We start from the raw sequence: 9265 nt of genomic DNA on the forward strand, positions 1-9265 counted from the left end.
CTATTAAAACCACCACTTAGTTTTCTGAGAAAGAGAGGACATATTTTATGTGTCTATATTGATGATCTACTATTATTAGAAGATGTATTGATACTATTATGGAAACAATAAAGATGTTTGATAATTTAGGTTTTGTTATACATCCTGAAAAATCAGTTTTATACCTACACAAAGTATCACATTCTTAGGTTTTAATATTAATTCAGGTAATATGAAAATTACTTTGACAAGTCCAAAATTGATCGACTTACTGACTGTATTACCAGGATATTGGCAATACCTACTCCAACAATTCGAGAGATAGCACAGATTATTGGGGTATATGGTGTCAAGCTTCCCTGCTGTACAATATGGTAAATGCCATTATCGGGCAGTGGAGAGGGATAAGATGAATGCTTTAAAGACAGCCAGAGGAAATTTCGACTCTAAATGTCCTCGGCTATTGAGGATCTACAATGGTGGCTGATAAACCTACCACAATGTTTTAATGTAATTTGACATTTAGCAATTGATTTAACTATTTACACAGACGCCTCTCTTTCTGGTTGTGGTAACAATGGGTGAAGCCGCTACAGGTGGTCATTGGACAGTAAATGAGAGAAAATACCATATAAATTATTTAGAGCTATTAGCTGCATATTTGGCCTGAAATCCTTTTCCAAACAAGTTCTAGGTGAACAGGTAAAGCTCATGATTGACATTACTACTGCTGTTTCCATTATAAATAATATGGGAACATGTCACAGTGATCCTTGTAATGATATTACATGGACAATTTGGGCATAATATTATAATAATATTGGATTACTGCAATCCACATACCAGGAGTGCTTAACAGTCGACAAATCGTGTCAAATTTCGACTCGGAGAGGGCGCCCTACTTTTCTAATTTAGTTCAAAATTGCTAAATTTTAGGGTGTTGGAAAAACACAATATTTGTAAATTTAGCTGATTATCGGAAAAATATTGTTAGTGAAATAAATTCATAAATGGTTTTAATATATTGTCATGTAAAATTAAATGTATTTGAACAAAACGATAATCTGTAATTTAACGGCAAAATCAACCAATGTCTTTTTTTCGAAAATGTACCCTAGAAAATCATTAAAATAAAATATTTAGATAAATTGAACAGTCCTGAATTTAAAATCCCTGTTAGAAAAATTAATAATCTACAATATACGATATTAAGATACAAAATTCGGTGGTTGGGATGCAGCTCCGACTATTCAATCTAAAGGTACCACTATTTGTTCCATCGAAAACTAGCGAAACCGCCATTTTGTAAACACATCGTCATCGTGTTTATGAATTTATTTATATCGAACGATATACGCGATGTTTATAATTGTCCGCGTATAAGAATTCATATAAATAAATACATTCCAATACAACGTATATTATTACTTGTTTATTTATCACAGTATACATTTTAGTTGAGGAATATTTATCATAACTATTATAATAGCTTTTATACGAGTCCGAGGCCTAGCCCTATTAGCGACCGATTGTTCCAGGGGCGGAAAGTCACTTAGTGACGTTGTGATCGGGCGCGTCGGGCCTAGCTAATATTAATAATATGACCTGAAATAAGCGGCTAACAAGAACTGTTATATACTTGCTTACAATTGTTTTGTTATTGATGAACAAACAAGCAATTAGATTGAATAACAAATTATTTATTCATTTTTTTGGGTAAAAACATGTACAAACTAGTACTGTATAATATAAATTATAATATTTATAGTAATTATTAAACTAATACAGTATTAATCAAATATAAAATAGGCCTAACATACAATAAATATTCAATTTTTAAGGTCTACCACATGACAATAACATAATTTACAGAGTATAGTGTAGTACGTTTGCATTCAACATAAATATTTGTATTGTAATTCATCTAAATCCTCTGCAACATACATATATATTTGTAATTCAACATTTTGTTTTAAATAATTAAATTATAGTTTGGGTATGACAATGTCGGTAGGTACCGGTGTCATCTTTTTATCCACTTCACTCTCAGTTTGAAGTCACAAAGACAAAGAACTCTGCATCATCAACGATTCCTGAAAGTGTCAGAAAAAATAATAAATATTATTTAAAAAAAATGTTAATGTCTGGTTGTACTGTATATATAATTATAATATTATATGATGACATAAAAGTAAGGCAAATGGAAGCTGTATTTTATTATTTAAATTACAGTATTTACTATTATTATTTATATAATCTAGGCCTACTAGTACTAGTAGCCTGCTAGGCATCTATTGAGCCTAATAAATCAAATAATAAATGAAAAATAAAATAATAATATTAATACTGATTGAAAAAAAGTATTTTTTTTTGCGGAGATCAGATCACCAGGCTAGGCCGGCCAGGACCAATGATACTCGTAATCAGTACAACTTATAACGACTATCGGATCAGCATCAACACAGTACAACACACGTCTCGCTATCGCCTATCCTGACACACGTGTCTCGCGTTGCCGAAACCACGCTCACAGCTAGAAAATGTATCTACCTTTCGAGGCCTGAGAATACACCAACAAATTTTGAACAGGATAGAAATATATCATACTCGATTAAACTAATATTATTCTTGATAAAACAATTGATTATAATTTTTTTAATTTGTTGGGATGCACCTCCGACTATTCAGAAAATGGACAACAAAACAGTAGTCAAATCGTACCACATTTATAAATTTCACGAGTCCCGACTTCAGTCGCCGAATGTATTGTATTAGCTTCGGTTTCTTTGAAGGAAACCGATTGGTTATTCAATAATACTTATTAGGAAATGCTTTTACCATAATAGGTAATGTTGGGCGGGTCTTAAATATTCATGAGAGCTTAAAATAAAACGGCACTTATTTGCTAGGCGACGAAAAATCGTGGTTTCAGTTTTCAACGATAGGTGGCGCTTCAAAATCATCAATGCGGAAGTAAGTCGATTTTACACGATTTAACGGTCAAAACGCGAAGTGGCTTTCCCACTGTAATGTTACTGCTGATTTGAATCTCGAAGACAGAATATAGATACAGAATGGATGCTAAATTCTAAAACTTTATGTGAGGTTCTAACGAAACTTAATGTTCTACCCACAATTGATTTATTTGCATCAAGACTAAATAAACAATTTGATAAATACATCTCTTATAGACAAGATCCATATGCAACAGATATTGATGCGTTTACAATATAATGGCAAAATATATTATTTTATTTGTCATATACTGTACATTACTTGTACTGTAATTGTAACCGATTGTAATGGTCTAACGCCCTCTATATACATAGTGTTGTGGAGAATGAATAAAGCCCCGGATGCGGGGAAGATGGAGAACGACTAAACCTCGACTCACGTGTGTTTACTTGTTGTGCTTTTATGGTTCGGATATTTACCTTAAATGGTGTTAGTACACAACAAAATTGCTTTCCCCCTTTTAATTGTGTTCTCAGGGTTATACAGAAAATAATACAAGACAAGGCGTAGGGAATTCTAGTACAGTAGTACCAGATTGACCATCCCAATCGTGGTACCCCATGCTGCTGGGGATACTCAAGGAAGCAAACACAAATTCATGCACAACCGGGCTTGACTCATCCTCTACCCAAGAAACTATGACTGCTCATATGTCATGTATCAGCAGAAGCTTATCAAAGGGATTTACCTCAGGCACATTAGATATCATACCAGGGAGTTGTAAACTCCCTGATCATACTAGCATCGTGGTGAGCAGGAACAAAGGTTCAATATCAAACTATGGCTAACAGATGGTTTGAATTTTGTGAGAGAAAAAATTGTGACATTATTTCACCACATGTGACATTACCACTTGAGTTTTTATCAGATATGTTTAATTCAGGTTTATCGTACAGTTCTATTAATACTGCTAGAAGTATGTTGTCCTCTCTTTTTGCTGTAGGTCAAGAGTATGCATCTTTTGGTCAATTACCTATTGTGAAACGCTTTATGAAGGGTATTTTTGAATAAGAGACCATAAAGCCCATCTTTACCAAGGTACAGTTATACTTGGAATGTCAATGTTGCCCTAGATTGCATCAGAGGGCAACCATCAATCCAAGAATCATCGCTGAAAGAAATATCACAAAGATTGGCGTTCTTATTGTGTCTTTTAAGTGGTCAAAGGTGCCAGACGATATTAAATCTCTCGATTGCAAATATGGAAAAGAGTGATCATAAAATTGTTTTCTATGTAACTAAAAAATTAAAGCATACATGGGTTGGCTCACATCAAAAGCCATTTTCATGTACAAGTGTTTTTCGCCAGGATAAGGCACAGCTACTGTTAAGTTACATTTCTCCACATAAGCCGATTTCAAAAGATACAGTGTCCCACTGGGTAAAGAAATTCATGTGTAATGCAGGTATAGATACAGTCCAATATAAGCCCCATAGTACCAGATCAGCCTCAGCTTCTCATCTTCTAAATAAAAATGTTGACCTAAACAACAACATGAAGTCAGCTGGTTGGGCTAAGGAGGAAACTTTTCAGAAATATTATAATCATATAGCACCTCCTACTTTTAATTATGGTACTGCAGTTCTTGAGTCATGCTCAAGCGAGAAATGAAGTGTTATTGAAACCATGTTTGCATTGTTTAAAGTTTATGTTTCTTATAGTTACTATCCAAGGGTATGTTTTACAGTGTTATTACCTGAATGTTATTTTTCCTGTAAGCAGTGTATAATACAGGAAATACAGTGATTTCAGTTAATTGTTTACAGACTAAAGTATCGTACTACATAGTTTTGTGGTAATAAAATGTTTTCTATTGAAAGAATGTAAACGATTTGAATGACTGTTAATTTGTTTATTAATCTGTTTTTCCACCGTTTTGCGAATACTGGCTCACTGTGCTCTAAAGTCTCGTACTACTCCGTAGCGACATAGGCTGATGACGAAATAGAATTGAAAATTAAACGAGACTTACCTGTAAGTTGAAGTTTAATTGTAATTCTATGAGTCATCAGCCGGGAGTGGAGGAGTTGTACGCCCTCCCTTACGTAGGTTTGGCCCTGACCCAGACTCCTCCACTCTCCTCACTGAGCCTGTATTCTGCTCTAAAGACTGGTATACGCATGCGCGGTACTCTCTCTCGTACAACTCCTCCACTCCCGGCTGATGACTCATAGAATTAAAATTAAACTTCAACTTACAGGTAAGTCTCGTTTAATTTTCAATTAGACCATTACATGTATGTAAATTGTAAAACTGTATTCATTATGCCTATATTCAAATGTAATGATTACTGTATAATACCCTGGATCAATAACACACGCTTCATTGACGAATGCTGCAAATTAAATAAACGATCAGTACTTAGGCCTACTGTTAATGTTTGTTTTAAATTGTGAGATCATCGGTGTGTACAGTTACTGTAGAGGGTTGGCCGATTAGGTAAACGGTCAGAATGACAGTTTCAAGTCAAGAGCCCATTTTGTGTATGTGAATAAAAAAAGAGCATAATTGAGTTCATCTACATCCAATCTAGTAAGACTTTTTTTAAATAATTATACAGATAATTCATAATGGTGACTACAGTAGAATCACATTTCTTTGACAGTCGACAACAGCAACTATGTATTCACTTTATTCGCTTATCATTATAGTTATAACAATTATTTACTTCAGGGTTGTACAATAACTGTTTTTGTTCTTCATGATTTGTAATATTAGCATGTTATTAAATGTAGTATAAATTTAACTGATTTTATTCATATCATAACAGTGTTGAATTTACAACAATTGTCAATGTGACATGAATAAAAAAACCTGTTTGCATTACAGCTGTAATCTATATTTATAAATTACATGGTTATGATTTCTTTCTAGTTTGGATATACTCCTCTACATAACTATTTACTATGTGCCAACCCTACAACAGAAATAGTGGATTATCTCATACAACACGGGGCATCAGCAACGTCACAAACTTTGGTAATTTACACAAAATCTTAGTGGTCTTTATGTCGTTATTATGAAAACAGTAGGCCTATCTGTTCCAGCAAACATCTCATTTCATTTATAATTTGTCATTTATAATTAAAATTAATTATTTAGAATTATTCATTGCGAATTTTAGAAGCAGTTATTGAATGAAACAAGAAATGAAGACATGTCATAAGCGACATGTGTTTTAGAAACAATATTACATTGCATAAAGTCAATTAATATTAATTCACACATTGTATTACAATTATAGTATCACTTTAATTTATCTGTTTAGTTTGTTTAAGTTGGTTTATATAATATAATAATTATCTCTTGAAATAATGTTACTTGTGTCCTATTTTATAAAGGCGTAGACAAGTAGACTGTTGCGTTGACGTTGGTTTGTACGGTATGCTATGTAACAAGCTATGTGTTGTAAATAATGTACAAATGAATGTAGCTGATTTTTATTGTTTTGTACATTCAAAAGATTTTGTAATAACAATGTACAATTTATAACCATTATCAATGTGGCATGACCGAAATATATGATTGCATTACAGCTGGAATTGATATTTACTACTACATGGTTATGATTTCTTTATAGTCTGGATACACTCCACTACATTTGTATTTACTATGTGCCAACACTACAACAGACATAGTGGATTGTCTCATACAACACGGCGCAGAAGTAACGTCACAAGATAAGGTAACATACAATTTTAGGAGGTCTATTATTAGGCCAGTATTAATAAAACATTATCGGTTCAAGTAAACATCTCTATTCCATTTATGACGTCTCTTTTATAATTATATGAATTATTTAGAAGTAGGTATTACAAATTCAAAAACAGTTATTAAATAAAAAAATAAATTAATTAAAAACTATTGTGCAGACTGCCATGAACGATATGTGTTTGTACAAACAATTATTACATAGTATAACTATGTGCGTTTCCCCAATTATGACATCATATAATCGATTGTCATTCATAGTGTGAATGAATTTCTAGTATGGATACACTACACTACATAGGTATTTGCGATATTCTAACAGCAATAGTGACTTGTCTCACATAGTATGGCGCATCAGTAACATCACAACATGTAGTAATGTACATACAATCATAGTGGTATTTATGTCATCATTATGAAAACAGTATCTGTTCCAGCAAACATCTCTATTTCATTTATAACATGTAATTTATAATTAATATTGATTATTTTTATTTATTTATTGCGAATTTTAGAAGCAGTTATTGAATGAAACAAGAAATGAAGACATGCCAAAACCGACATGTATTTTTAGAAACAATATTACATTGCATAAAGTCAATTAATATTAATTCATACATTGTATTACAATTATAGTAGCACTTTGATTTATCTGTTTAGTTTGTTTAAGTTGGTTTAAATAATATAATAATTAACTCTTGAAATAATTGTATTTGGGTCCTTTTTTATAAAGACGTAGACATGTAGACTGTTGCGTTGACGTTGGTCTGTACGGCATGCTATATGTAACAAGCCATATGTGGTAAATAATGTACAAATAAATTTAGCTGGTTTTTATTGTTTTGTACACTCAGAGGATTTTGTCATAACAATATACAATTTAAAACCATTATCAATCTGGCATGACCGAATGATTACAATACAGCTGGAATTGATATTTACTACTACATGGTTATGATTTCTTTCTAGTCTGGATACACTCCACTACATGTGTATTTACGATGTGCCAATCCTACAACAGAAATAGTGGATTATCTCATACAACACGGCGCACCAGTAACGTCAAAAAATAAGGTAACATACAAGTTTAGGAGGTCTATTATGCCAGTATTAATAAAACATTGTCGGTTCAAGCAGCAAACATCTCTATTCCATTTATGACGTCTCTTTATAATTATATGAATTATTTATAAGTAGGTATTGCATATTCAAAAACATTTATTAAATAAAAAATAAATTAATTAAAAATTATATTATGCAGACATGCCATGATCGATATGTGTTAGTAAAAACAATTATTCCATAGTATAACTAAGTGCGTCTCACCAATTATGATGTCATAATATAATCGATTGTAATTCAAACATTTGTATTACAATTATAGTAGTTCTTCAATTTATCCGTCTATTTTTTTAAGCTGGTTAGAATATAATTATTATTCTTGAACTAATTTTATTGGGTCTTAATTTAACATAACAAAAAAATATGAATAAATTACATGAATATGGCTTCTTTCTAGTATGGCGACACTACACTACATAGGTATTTGCGATATTCTAACAACAATAGTGACTTGTCTTACATAGTATGGCGCATCAGTAACATCACAACATGTAGTAATGTACATACAATCATAGTGGTATTTATTTCATTATTATGAAAACAGTATCTGTTCCAGCAAACATCTCTATTTCATTTATAATATGTAATTTATAATTAATATTGATTATTTTGAATTATTTATTGTCATAACCGACATGTTTTTTTAGAAACAATATTACATTGCATAAAGTCAATTAATATTAATTCACATATTGTTTTACACTTATAGTAGCACTTAAATTTATCTGTCTAGTTTGTTTAAGTTGGTTTAAATAATAATAACCAACTCTTGGAATAATTTTATTTGGATCCTATTTTATAGAGGCCTATATTTTCTTTTTTTATTCAATCAAATACGATAGATAAGTACGAAATTATGTGGAATGTTTTGGTCCTCCGAAAAATTGCATTCATTTTGTTTGACCTAGGTCAAAGGTCAAATGTCAAACAATGCAATTCAGTGACCACAAAAAGTAATCCGTATATATTCAGGCCTCACGTCCTGGGACAGTAAATTACCCACGTATGGGATACGGGCCACGTATTCAAAGGGTTGTGTCTATTTTGTTTTAATTCTAAAAGCAGCAATTTTAAATACAAATTTGCAGAGTAATCGCAAATGATATTAGTGCTCACTTTAAAATGAATGTTTGAAAATCCATGCAGTCAAAAAATGATCTTTCTTTGTGTTTTTTTTTTGTGTAAAAATATTAAAATAATAGACGTTTGATGTGTTATTGATTAATATCATGTCAGTTATTTCCGTCCTCATATTTGGTATAAGAAAAGAATACTGCATTTCATGGTCGTCTGGTAAATTATCGTGTTTTATAAATGTTCTCAAAGTATGATTATCATTTCCATTTGGATAACAGTGATAATAGTTGAATTTGGTTGACTATTCTTGCAGTCTCCCGTTGTTCAGTTGAATGTCTTGATATGTGGTGGTAATAATAA

The 9265-nt window shown here is 31.8% G+C and overlaps 1 long non-coding RNA gene across 1 annotated transcript; it reads left to right on the top strand.

The window, feature by feature from the left end:
* The first annotated feature begins 5892 nt into the window (after window positions 1-5892).
* Window positions 5893-7234, top strand: LOC140059135 (uncharacterized). The gene is made up of 3 exons (XR_011847121.1): window positions 5893-5974; window positions 6576-6680; window positions 7222-7234. It is a non-coding gene; the product is annotated as an uncharacterized lncRNA (long non-coding RNA).
* Window positions 7235-9265: the final 2031 nt, after the last annotated feature.

The sequence above is a fragment of the Antedon mediterranea genome, chromosome 9 (assembly GCF_964355755.1).
Source record: "Antedon mediterranea chromosome 9, ecAntMedi1.1, whole genome shotgun sequence".
Lineage (NCBI taxonomy): Eukaryota > Metazoa > Echinodermata > Crinoidea > Comatulida > Antedonidae > Antedon > Antedon mediterranea.